Source organism: Dermacentor albipictus, chromosome 1 (genome assembly GCF_038994185.2).
Source record: "Dermacentor albipictus isolate Rhodes 1998 colony chromosome 1, USDA_Dalb.pri_finalv2, whole genome shotgun sequence".
In the NCBI taxonomy this organism is placed as follows: domain Eukaryota; kingdom Metazoa; phylum Arthropoda; class Arachnida; order Ixodida; family Ixodidae; genus Dermacentor; species Dermacentor albipictus.
The window spans coordinates 9133863-9147653 of NC_091821.1; the positions used below are offsets into that span (position 1 = coordinate 9133863).

The 13791-nt window shown below is 43.3% G+C and overlaps 1 protein-coding gene across 2 annotated transcripts in view; it reads left to right on the forward strand.

The window, feature by feature from the left end:
* The window catches only part of LOC139060104 (pappalysin-1-like), an 83382-nt gene that overhangs the window by 11697 nt on the left and 57894 nt on the right, over positions 1 to 13791 (forward strand). The gene's annotated exons all lie outside the window — the stretch shown is intronic.

The window sequence follows — 13791 nt, forward strand, 5'->3', positions numbered from 1 at the left end:
ACCAACGTAAAAACGCATTTTTACCATAAACTCAGTGTAAATTAATATCCTGTAACAGGAAAAGCAGAGGCCCAAGTAATTATGGCAGTAGATACATGTGCTTCAGATTAATTTGAAGTTCGAAGAGACCTATTGGCGGCGATTGGAAAGGGAATCACTAATCCAATCCATTAGAGAATGAAGATTTAATACAAGAATAAATTTGTGCAGTATAGTTGCAGTAAATGATAGTGTATAAAGCTTTGGAATACCTGTGAGTAATGCATCAATCGAAGACCGAAGCCAAGAGCAAGAAAGACGTGCGTGAATTCAGTCATTTGAATGCCGGTGCTGAATCCGCGCCGGAAACCACGCTGAGGATCATAGAGAATGTTGTTAGGCTCAACAAAAGGTCATGGTATGTTTGTGACACGGCAAAACGTACCCCAGCTGGTATGTCAGAAGCCCGTCTTTACCTAGCGCATTATTATCTTCAAGGAAACTTTTAGTGATGTAAACTATAGCTAGCTGGCCTGCTCGGCGTGTGCGCCCGACGCGACGTTTGCCGTTCGTGCCACCGTCATGGGACCCGATGGATCTCTCAAGATTGTGTGCTTCAATAACTTGAACGAGTAAGAGGTTAACGGCAGAGGTGTGTAATTAACGAAGGAGTGCTTTTGCTCTTTCCCATGAAAGTTACAGTGCAAGATGCGTGGTTTCTGAAAATTGCCGTAATGTATTTGCTTGTCTAAAATCAACAGCAATGGAAAAATTTGTTGTTAACATTATCTCGGCTGCACAACTCTCTTTAGAATCCACATTTTCCAGCACATTCAAGATATTTCCTGAATTCACAACGGCATCATTAACAGACAAAAGTGGGTTCGGATATGTAAGGTATCTCGAGTAAATACCGATTTGAAGCAGCCGTTGAATGAATTAGCAATAACCTTTGATATTTAGACGGACAGAAAGCTGAGCGGCGTTCGTGTTGTCCACTTCTCTTCTCTTGTTTCCGTGTCTGTACGCCTTACCCTTCTTTGCATTATGAACGTTTGATTGACTGATCCCAGTTCCGTTTAAGAAAATTGTAATCATAGAAATTTGATCGGGCAAGATCGATCTGCGTTATTTTGGAGGGTTACTTTGAACAAACTCAGGCAAGGTGGCTTGGAAGTATAAGTCCTTCACTATATATGTTTTTTTTACAAAGTGTTCCTCCTTGACCAAGTTGAACTCAGCTCTCCACAGGGGATCAACAGTGCGATTTGTGCGCCGCAAATCTGGCAAGATGAAGCTGCAAGTGCAGTACTTCCCTGGTAAAAAAGGACAGGAGTGGCGTTTTTAGGGCAACACATTTTCATTCAACACGTGTTTTACGGTATTTCCGAAACGCAATAAAAAATTATTTGTGTCATAAGAAATACTAACTTGTACAAATGTGTGAAACGCATTATTTCAGGTATAATTTATAGACACTTCATTCAACGCTGATGTAAATCGGAAACTGTTGTATTCGTATCAATGCCCGTAGGAACAGAGCAATGGACATGGAATAGTAAAACATTGTGGTCGCAGGTACTGTCAATACCCTCAATTTCAAAGCATCGTGTAAAAAGAAGGCGTGTGTTCATAGAAAAAAATGCAGTAAAATATCACTTAACCTGCAGCGGTGTAAACGACTTGTTGCAGTCCATATAGGCTAAGCAAGAATTAACCTATTCTCGACAACGCGAAATATCTGGGCCAACAAATGTGAGGCCTATTCTTCTTTAAACTCTGCGCAACCGCCTTTTCCCCTTCTTCTCCATTTTTCCATGAACTTGGCGAGAAGCCTACCCCGCGGCCTACGATTGTCCTCTACGTTCCCCGCATCACTGAGGACACGCGAGCCTGCCTGATCCCTTTAGTCCAAAGGTTTCGTTCGTATATTGACGTTCATTTTTTGAAAGAAGCATCCGGAACAGGCGCTGCTCTGTGTGCCCATCGTGTGTGCGTTCTTCCTGTCTTTAGTACTTTTCGCGCTGTTTCAAAGAGAAACGTTAACCGACAAGCCAAACTGTCCATTTTGATATGTCCACGCAATGCCTCCTCCAGCTTGCATCACATTCAGAAGCGGGACAATCGCTCTTTACTGACTTTCTCTTCTTCTGCTCCCGTCTTCTCTTTCACTGCGGCACCGGTTTCAGCGAGTTCACGGTCGTTTGCTTGGCCGTATCACGCATTTGCGGTGGAGAACTGCCAAGATGTTTGCAGTCGGCTAGAGTCGCTGCCTATCGGCGATTATCTGACCACGTGCCACGTCACCAAGGGATTTCCCAGCAAACAGCCAACGTTCTCTGAAACGCACGTGTTCTTACAAGGCTGTCTGATGCTCAGCATTAAGGATAAGAACGCTCACTACCTTTTTTTCGCGTTTTGGCAGCTCTTGACTCGGTTATATACGTAGGGAGCTGGAAGCGCTGGTTGGGATACGCGTATACTTGCGATAGCCTCTTGGCCTCATCAATGCAGTCTCCAATCTTGAGGTGGCACTGAGCGCTTGAGGAGAGTTAATAATTACTTCCTGTAACCATAGCTTCTGAAAGAGGATTTATTAGATAACTTGTTTGTTTTTGAAATCACAGAGAAAAAATAGGAAGAATCAGACAAGGAGGATCACATCTATTTCTGGCGTATCACAGTTAGAATATTTAGCTCCGTTTCGGTGCAAAGAAGAAGCAAATTTCCATTTCACTCTGCAATTCCCCCGTTGGAAGAAGGTTTGCGGGGCCTTCCAGCTCCGCTTTGCACCATATGCTGCAGCTTCTTTCATTTGATTTGAAAAGGAATGGGTAATATCAAGCGGGCTGCAGACTTTTATTATGCTTAGCCGTCATGATGGGCAGTCTTGGTCACAGAAACATGGTGGCCTATGGTGTTCATTATAGATTCTGAACCCCATATCATTAGGCCGCTCTCGCCTTAAATGCAAAAAAAAAATCTGAAGGACAACGCGTATTCCTTTAGTTTAATGCGAAGTTTAGACTTGCGCCTTTTCTGTTCACATAAATCGCGGCACCTGTTTCTAACCATGCAGTACAGCAAAAAGAAAGAAAGAAAGAAAGCGAGAGAGAGAGAGAGAAAGAGAACAGTTGCCCAGTGAATTACCATCTTTATCAACATGCTCGTATTATTGAAGGTCTACGAGAATGATTCCTGAAGACTTCACGTGTCTATTGCAATATTTTGCTACTTCGCTGGTTGCACCGTATGTGTTTCGCCACCTTTCCTTTTGCCTTTCTATTTCTTCGCTTCTTTTTCTAAAAGTATTGTGACTTGGATACCATCTGTTGGCCTAGTTCAGTGCACGCTCGTGGTCTTCTTAAGTGTCGGTTTTCATTGGAAACTTCCTTTTGAAGCTTACATCGCGTGATATCTCGTTGTGCAGTAGTACCTACATGAAGTCGTCAGATTTGTCACCATGCCTATAGCTTTCCACTTGAGCCCTTCATGGTTGCTAAAATCGACGAGCCGCGCTTCCCTCTCAATGCGTCAGAAGAAAGGAGGTGATCAAGCGGCACTGCTGTATCTCGCGCGCTGTCTGTCCTTCAGTGGAGATATCGCGAAAACTGTCGCCGTGGTGCTATCATGAATGCGTCTGTCGGTGGTTTTTTCTGATGGGTGCAGAAGTACCTTGGAAAACGGGGCGAAGAGCTCGCACTTGAAGCGCGCGAAAGCATGTCAGGGCTACAGCTTGCAAGGCCGAGGCTCATGCAAAGAACGTCTGTCGAGAACAGGATAATCAGCATTCATGTGCGAAATTACGGCTTTCTGAAAGACAGTCTATTTGCTTCGTGTTTGCGATTGTCTGGTAATCGCGTATTGCATAAACGAAGATTATTCCGCTTTTCCACCGTGGTGTGTGTACTTTACATATAACCCTGTCCACGCAAAAAGAAAAATACCGATATCACCCTTGCGAATGATGGCCGAGGGGTTTCGACTACCGCAGATTTATTGTCCTATGGGAGAAACTGAGGGGCCGATTCCATTCCGGCACCGGTAGGCTATATTTTCGCAGCTTTATGAATTCGTACAAAACTCAGGGGTCCATGTGCCACTGCGTTGTCGATGTGAATTTTCAACTTTTGAAGCTTAACTCAGTCGTATTGAGGATCATGATGTGGTGTATCGTGAGCATGCCGGTAAAGGAAATGAAATTAATGTTAAAAATTGCGTTCGCGTTTCTTTTTTCTTTCTTTTGTATATTTGGTGTCTTTTTTCTCCAGTGGCAAGTCTTAAAATTTCCAGGTTGTATTTTCGTCCATGTTCGAACTCAGAGCAATAATTTGACCATAATCCATTAATCACCTTATTATTACCTATTGTTAGCCATTATCTTTCACCAGACGTCGCCAATATTTGGTATGTCACAGGAAGCTGTTCAAGAAATTTGGAACGTCTGTCTGTCTCTCTCCCTATCTATCTATCTATCTATCTATCTATCTATCTATCTATCTATCTATCTATCTATCTATCTATCTATCTATCTATCTATCTATCTATCTATCTATCTATCTATCTATCTATCTATCTATCTATCTATCTATCTATCTATCTCTTTGTCTCTCTCTCTCTCTATCTACCTATCTCTTTGTCTCTCTCTCTATCTATCTATCATCTATCTATCTATGTATCTCTTAGTCTCTCTCTCTCTCTCTCTCTCTCTATCTATCTATCTATCTATCTATCTATCTATCTATCAATCTATCTATCTATCTATCTATCTATCTATCTATCTATCTATCTATCTATCTATGTATCTCTTTGTCTGTCTGTCTCTCTATCTATCTATCTATCTCTTTGTCTATCTATCTATCTATCTATCTATCTATCTATCTATCTATCTATCTATCTATCTATCTATCTATCTATCTATCTATCTATCTATCTATCTATCTCTTTGTCTGTCTGTCTGTCTGTCTGTCTGTCTGTCTGTCTGTCTGTCTATCTATCTATCTATCTATCTATCTATCTATCTCTCTATCTATCTATCTATCTATCTATCTATCTATCTATCTATCTACCTATCTATCTATCTCTTTATCTGTCTGTCTGTCTCTATCTATCTATCTATCTATCTATCTATCTATCTATCTATCTGTCTGTCTGTCTGTCTGTCTGTCTGTCTGTCTGTCTGTCTGTCTGTCTGTCTGTCTGTCTGTCTGTCTGTTTCTCTGTCTGTCTGTCTGTCTGTCCGTCCGCCCGTCTGTTGAACTACTTTAACCCAAATTTAAGGCAACATTACGAGTAAGTCGTACTTCGCACTTCCTACTAATCTTGGCCCGTGTTCACTAAATTTAAAATTCCTACACTATAACTGTTCGTAAAAGGAAATGTCAGCAATTCTAACGTTGGACATATACGATTCTTCGAGATTCGCATGATGGAGCACAATTTATCCATACTTATACTATGCAGCTAATGAGAGTATTGTCGAAATTATACACGCTTAACTGTGGACCTACGTAATTTTCCAATACATGACGATATATGCAATCACAGAATTTTGCACCGCTGCATACCAATTCCTTAATTGCGAGGTAAATCAACTTTAGGACAACTTCATTATTTGTCCAGACAGGACTGCAGGACTGCCACATATTTTTACACGGGTGTAATTAATAGAGAAGATCGATTTCGCCACCCATTTAATTACTGACTTGCAGTGCACATTTAGATTGATCAGCTGGAAACAGTCTTATCGGAGACAATGGCTAGGTTTTCTTTTATTTTAAGCTTTCATGAACAAGCAACCCTTCTGAGATATTTATCTGCTAAGTGGGGGTGATCGTCCACATCATCATTGTCCATTCGCAAGCAATGGCACTGCGTCCGCCGCAGAATACGAATCGAAGATTACTGGACCAGCCACCTCTGCGAATTGTCCTAAATGAGCCGCCATCAACTCCGTTGAGCTATGATAGGACATTGCGAGCCGCCATTAGCACTTTGCAGGCATGCTTCGCAGCAGCATTTGGGTGCCTAGTGCGCGTTCGGTGTGTAATAAGGCGAGATGGTTGACAACCTTGGTGATACATGCTCTCGCATACTTTAATTTGGATGATCGTTAAAAGATTTCGGCGATTGCAGTACATAATGATCGCCTCTATCTCGGTGTGCCCCGATATGTATATTAGTGTTCCTAAAGAGAATATATTACATACAATTGTGACTTCACAGACTCTAAAGGCTGACTGGCTATCTTGAACTCTTGTAAATTTGGCGGGCTGTGAAGGAGTACGTTTACCTAGGTCAATTACTCACAGGGGACCCTGATCATGAGAAGGAAATTTACCGAAGAATAAAAATGGGCTGGAGTACATACCGCAGACATTGTCAGATCCTGACTGGAAGCTTACCACTATCATTGAAAAACAGGTGTACAATCAGTGCATTCTACTGGTGCTTACATATGGGACAGAAACTTGGAGATTGACAAAGAAGCTCGAGAACAAGTTGAGAAGCGCGCAAAGAGCGATGGAACGAAGAATGATAGGCGTAGCAAGGAGAGACAGGAAGAGAGCGGTGCGGATCGGGGAGCAAACTGGGTAGTCGATATTCTAATTGACATTAAGAGAAAAAAATAGAGCTGGGCATGCCATGTAATGCATATGTTAGATAACCGGTGGACCATTAGGGTTACCGAATGGGTGCCAAGAGAAGGGAAGCGCAATAGGTGAGGTGATGAAATTAGGAAATTCCTAGGCACAGGTTCGAATGGGTTGGCGCAGGACAGAGGGGATTGAGATCGCAGGGAGAGGCCGTCGTCCTGCAGTGGACATAAATGATGATGATGATGATGAATTCTGGCTCATAAAGCGTACGAACAAGCGGCGGAAGAACTTGCCGTGCATTGTTGTATGTGCGCGTGCTAGAATCAACCATATCTGCTGAAAGCCTTGACTGAGCATAGTCTTGTAGATTAGGGTTTGGTATAGATGTTAGCCTTGCGGGCTGGCTTATAAATTACGCTCGCACAGATAAGACCGTCCGCAAGGAAAAACTGGCCGTTTCATTGCTGTGAACCTTGGCTCTCGCGTGGTGTTCCAGCTTATACCTGTACTTAGATATAGTTCAAAAGTGTGTTACGTTTCGTTAAGTGCCCATCTCAGATGACAAGGTTACCTTTATCGTGACAGAGTGTCGTGTTATTTTCTGTGGCAGCATACATCGAGCGCCTTTTATTGATACGCGACATTTCTCATGCAGCAATTCTGACACAAAACGCGTCAGAGTAAGGTTCGCTCACTGTGAGCAGTTGTCGGACTTGATGGATTATGATATAACTATTTTATTGATTGGTTTAGACGTAACTTACCAATAATCGATTACGCAAATGTTATTCGGGACCGCTTTACGAAAGTAAATGTAAACGAATTAGATAAAGTTCAAAATAAGGCATTACGGTTTATTTTTAATTGTTATGGACGAACATCAATTTCACAACTAATGGAGAAAGCTAATATTAAGCTTCTATAAAAGAGAAATCTTGTTGGTCGTTTGACTTTTATGTTCAACATAGTGAAGCGACTGCTGAATAGCCAGACAATGAACCTTGTTAAATTTTCTCCTGGATATGCTACTCGGCGCCGGTATCAATTTACACTAACTCTCTTTAAATATCGCAACAATACTTTTACATAGTCCTTCTTTCCACGAACAGCATTTGCGTGGAATAGTCATGACGCTGATATAAGCGAACAAAAGGAATTAGAGAAAGTTGGGGATTTTCTGGAACTATGAGGTGCTTTTTTTCTGTGCGCCAGATTTTCTTTTCTTTGTTTCCCGTATTATTTCTATATTTTGTTCTTGCCGAGGATGGTGTCTAATTCATGTACATGTGTGCATATATATATATATATATATATATATATATATATATATATATATAATGTATGGCGGGTTTATTCGGCTCGTAGAGCAGCAGCGACAAACTCAGCACCAGCAGGTAGGGCGCAGCCAGAGAGCGAACTGGGTACGAGCCACGCGATGGCAACAGGGCTTTTCAGCCTGCCAATCTTCGTCACAATCACCCCCGGAATTGAAGAGTAGCCATCCTGGCGACCTAGGAAGAGGTGAGCGGATCGTAATACTGCTTCAGCCGTTCAATGTGCACAGTCTGTTGCCCCCGACGACGCAGATCGGGAGATGGCGGTATGGGTTCGACCACGTAATTAACTGGTGATGTTTGCGCAACCACGCGGTAGGGCCCGTGGTACTTCGGGAGGAGTTTGGACGAAAGGCCAGGAGCCGCAACAGGCGGGACCCAAAGCCACACGAGTGAGTCGATGGGCAAGGGGTGAGGGGGAGGGCTGAGGTCATGACGTTCTTTTTGGCGGCACTGTTGAGCAGATGTCAAAGAACGGGCCAGTTGTATGCATTTCTCGGCGTGATGAACGACCGCATAAACAGGTGAGCATTCAGCAGGGTCCGGCCGGTACGGGAGAATCGTATCAATGGTGCTGTAGGGATGGCGTGATCTTGGATTGATCGAGGAAGAACTTGCCCAACTTTCCATCCTTTTGTAGCGATGGCGGCCGTAAAGCAGAAAGAATGGTGAGAATCAGGTAGTGGCTTGAGAGGCAGTGTTATATGCGTAAGTGACGAATGGAAGTACAAGATCCCAGTTGGAATGGTCAGACGCAACGTACATTGATAGCATGTCACCAAGAGTTCTGTTGAATGGTTCTGTTCCTTAAAGAGGTCAAGGAAGCGTATATCTTCCAATGGAATGTCAGAGGCATTAAATCGCGCATTTCGGACTTTCGTCCGTTTGTTTTTAAGAACAAATTTCCAATGATTGTAATTTGTGAACCAAACGTTGAGAGCGCCATCCGCCTATCAAGATATGAAGCTTTCATGTCTGCCACCTGTAGCGACCGCAGCAAAGTCATCGTTTATATCAGATGCGATTTCCCATATTTTTTACACCCAGTGGCACCTGATGACGACAATCAGTATGTGTGTTTGACTATAAAATGCAAGAACGTCGCACTCACGCTCATAGGTGCCTACATTTCACCTTCGAGTCTATTTGACAACGCAAGACTAGGTGCAATTTTAACAGCGACACCTGGACCATGGGTTATTACCGGCGACTTCAATGCGCATCATCCGCTATGGGGAAGCTTAAAGATGGACTGTCGAGGAAGACGTGTACTATCCTTCGCGTCGAACCATGAGCTCGGCTGCCTAAATGATGGCAGTCCCACTTTTCTGCGGGGATTGACATACAGCAGCTGCCTGGACTTGACTTTTGTTTCAAGATGCCTCAGTGCTAGTGTGAAATAGTTCACGGACAACGAAACGCATGGTAGTGACCACGTTCCAACATATGTTAAAATAGACGGCATACTCAAGTCAGACTCTACCACAGTTCTTCATCGCATCGACTGGCCTAAATACACGTTGCTCATGGAGAAGAATTGCCAAGAGATCCAGCACAGTCAACCTGGCAACATCGAGAAGATAATTAACGCCGCTGCTCAAGAAGCCACAAGATCTTTTAGGCCTATTCCTAAATTTTCTGAATTCGAAGCAGAATTGGAGCGGCTTCGAGCAATCCGCCGTCGCGCAGCAAGAAGGTACAGGCGTACCAAGTCCATCTACGACCTAAGGGAGGCGAGACGCATACAGAAGAAGATCCAGCATCGGATCAACTCCCTGCAGTCTCTAAGATGGAAAACCGTCTGTGATACCCTTGATCCGCATAAACCCCTGTCATATATATGGAGAACAGTGCGTGGTCTTCGAACGTCACCGCAACAACGCCACCCCTTCAAATGCCTGGCTCTCTACCAAGGTCGCAGAGAGATCAACGTAGCGGAGGACTTCTGTTTCAAGGTTGCTGGTGTACCGCCATCGTTCGCTACACGTGATCCCCGTGATGTTCCAATCTCGCGGGATTTTCGTATGGACAATCTGTTTTCCATCGAGGAGTTGCAGGCGGCGTTGGCAGCGTGCAGACGTTCCTCATCGCCTGGGCCTGACGGGGTGACATACGCAGCTCTTGGAAACCTCGGTCACACAGCCCGGCATGCACTTCTAGACGTGTACAATAATTCATGGCGTGAAGGAGAAGTTCCTGCTGCATGGAAGTGCAGCCGCCTTGTGCCTTTGCTCAAGCCAGGTAAATCACCCCTAGACGTGGCGTCTTATCGTCCCATTGCTCTGGCCAGTTGTCTAGGAAAGGTGATGGAGAGGATGGTGCTGACGCGTCTAGAGTGGTATCTAGAACACTGCAAGTTATATCCTGACGCTATGGCAGGCTTTCGACGCGGACGCTCTTGTATAGACAACGTCATAGAACTTGTCTCGTCTGTTCAGCACGAAAAAAGCCTCAGGAAACTGTCAGCGGCGGTGTTCCTGGATATGTTAAAGGCGCATATTCAAGCAGTGGCGTAGCCAGAAATTTTGTTCGGGGGGGGGGGGGGGGGGGGGCTACGCCACTGGCCCCATGTATATATATATATATATATATATATATATATATATAGCTGCACGTTGCAGCTCAGCCTCCTCCTTAAGAGGAAGCTTTAGCTCGGGTGCTCCTATTTAAGTACATATAGAAGGGGAATTCGCTTTTCCCTGCAACCACTTCACCAAATTTGAGGAGGTTTGTTGCATTTAAAAGAAAAAGTTTAATTCCAGTGACTACTGGCTTCGAATTTTTCATTTAGGTGGTCAATTATTTATTAAAAATTGGCCAAAATTGAAAATTTTCAGAGAACGAAACCATCAAGTTTAAAACTCCGTGACTCAACAATGAAAAATGATATCACAATTCTGTAAATTGCACCTAATAGTACATCTACAGCGGACAAAATAGATATGTTACACATGAATCTCAAAAAAATTTAGTATTGTGGAAATACGGCTTTTGCAGAACCCTTGTACACAACGTAACCAATTCACGTAAGATACAAATTGACACAATAAACTTGTCCGCTTTGACTGTTATAATAAATTCAGTTTACAGAACCACAATATCTGTTCTTCATGCATAGCTATTAGTTTGTAAACGTCGTGCTTCTATTTTATCAAACTTTCAAATTTTCCAAAATATTTTAAACAAAATTCAGGCCCTAAATTGAAGTTCTGTTTCCAACAGACACTAGGATTTAACTTTCTCTCTCAAATACAACCAATTTCAATAAAAGCGAATAGCAGGATTATCTCAGAAAAGCGTTTCTGCGTTTTACAAGTATTTGAATAGGCCGCATCGGATTGGGCCCGAGATAAAGCTTACTCTTAAACAATTTATCGAGGGATCAAATACATGAATAATAACTGCATTGTCATTGCCAAAGATGCTGCAAACGAATTCTTGAAAGCTACGCACTGTAAATACAATTAAAATATGTATTTTTTCATAACATATTATACTCGTATGTGCCAAAAATTGTGCCTAACATAACTGACGTCAATGCTTCCATGTTGTTTGTCTATTTATTAAGTAAAGAAATTATCACACGAACTTTAGAACTATATCAGTTCGAAACCAGGAAAGCAGTGCATACCGCTGATATGAAAAGTTAAAAGGCAATGAACTGAACAAGTTGAGGACAAATATGTTAATGAAACTTTGTCATTCAAGAACCGTGCTTACATTCTTGTATATATGCAATGGCCAGTGAAAAATCTCAATGACGCTGTCGTTAGTTCCAATGTATTACGCAGGAGTAGCTGTCCCTTGTCGTGTATCGTGAGTAATTGCGCCGAAGTTATAGTCGCGACAGAGAGCACGTATAAAAAGCAGGAGTTCTGCAAGATATATGAGGGCAAGTGAAATGAATGAGCCAGCAACGGGGTACTTTATTTAAAAGCAGTTTTCATGAGAATTAAGACATTTGTCCTATTGACTAACGAGTTGCGTGATTCCCGTCTTATAAAACTCTTTGGATTGCTGCTTCAAAAAGTCTGTATCTGGTTCCCTTGAGCTGTTTTTTCGGTAGCCCCAAAATGTAGAAGTCGCAAGGTGACAGGTCTGAGCTGTATGGCGGATGTTGCAGCGTTTCCCACTTGAACTTTGCCAGTTTTGTATTAACCACATAAGTGACGTGGGGACAGGCATTGTCGTGGAACAAGATGACCCCATTCGTCAATTTTCCACGTTGTTCGTTCTTGATTGCGACACGCTGCCGTTTTGGCGTTTCACAATATCGGAAACAATTGATAGCCTCTCAAGATTTAGCAAATTCTATCAGTAATGGACCCTGTCAATCGAAAAAAAAAGTCAACAACACCTTTCCAGCGGAAATGATGGCCTTTACGTTCTTTGGGCGTGGTAAATTCGAATGTTTCCACTGTACGCTTTACCGTCGTGTTTCAGGCTCGTAGTAGTGGCACCAAGGTTCGTCCCCGATCACAGTTGCAAACAAGAAGTTGTCATGCTCATTGTGATACCCGATCAGATGAGTCAAGGCAGCGCGAAACTTCTCCGTCTTCTCGCGATGGATAAAAATCTTGGGGATCCATTGCACACCAAAGAGCCGATAACCGAGAAGCTCATGAATTATGGCGGGAACCGAACCGTGACTGATGTTCAGGTGGTCTGCCAGTTCATCGATGCTTATCCTCCGTTCTTGTTTCAGCAGCTCACGAACCTTTGAAATTGTGTGGGGGGTCATTGCACGAAGGTTTTGGCCCGGTCTTGCAATGTCTTTGCAACGTCCTTTGAACCGTTTGCTCCAACGCTTCACAGTGGTCAATGAAATGCAGTGTTCAACGTACACGGCAGTCATATGGCGATTAATTTCTGTTTTGGAAACACCTTCAGCTGTCAAAAACTTCGTGACACCGAGCTGTTCAACTTTTGAAGTGTCCATTGTGTGACGCAACCATATTCAACCCAGTGTATGAGAGCATTAAAGAACATTTATCTTCACACCTGCGTGTCACTTTTGTAAATGAGACATGCCGTTCTCCTGCGCGCATGCCTCGCAGATAATGAACCGAACCATTATTGCGCGGTTAGGGTAGGCTCACTTTCATTTGACTCGCCCTCGTACATTAGAAATTGCAAAGATACAATGGGATATGCAAATGCTAAAATACGGCTTGATAAAGGACAAAAAAGTGTCACTGGAAACAAAGTTCACTGCATGTATACACAAAACCTTGCAACAAGATATTTAAGTATACGTATAAGTCTCCAATGAGTCTATGTATGTAAGAAGAAGTAACTGTATATAATGCGTCAAACAAGGCAAATAAACATGTTGCACAATCATAAATTCGCAGAATCCTATATTCCGCCCCTATTCCATCCACTCCCCCCGATGTATTGCACGCGACGGAAGGCGGCGCGCTTGCTCCCCGCTTTTCTCCTTTGCGCACACAAGACTGAGCCACAATCGTCGGCTCACCCATTCCACCTCCCCTCCTATGCTTTCACTCGCACATACAGCATGCAGCGCGTGGTCACGATGTTATCACCCTTGGACTTTATACGAAACATGAGGGCGATGGCAGGAATGCGCCTGGAGTGTCCATATAATTGCTTTCGCAATAATATAATAAACGTATCCGGCAACTGAAGCGTCCCGTCGCCCATTACTTTCCGCAAAAGAAGTATCAAAATCGAACTTTCACCATGCGGCAATTCGCTGCGCCGCAACAATGTATTTTTTTTTTCTGTGAGCCGGAGGCACCAAAATGAAAGAAAAACGCATAGGAAAGTTTGTTGGCCAGAATCTAATGCCTACTTCGGGCACCTAATGGGGCTACGGAAGGAATACCGAAGAAAACATGAGACGCTTGGTCCAC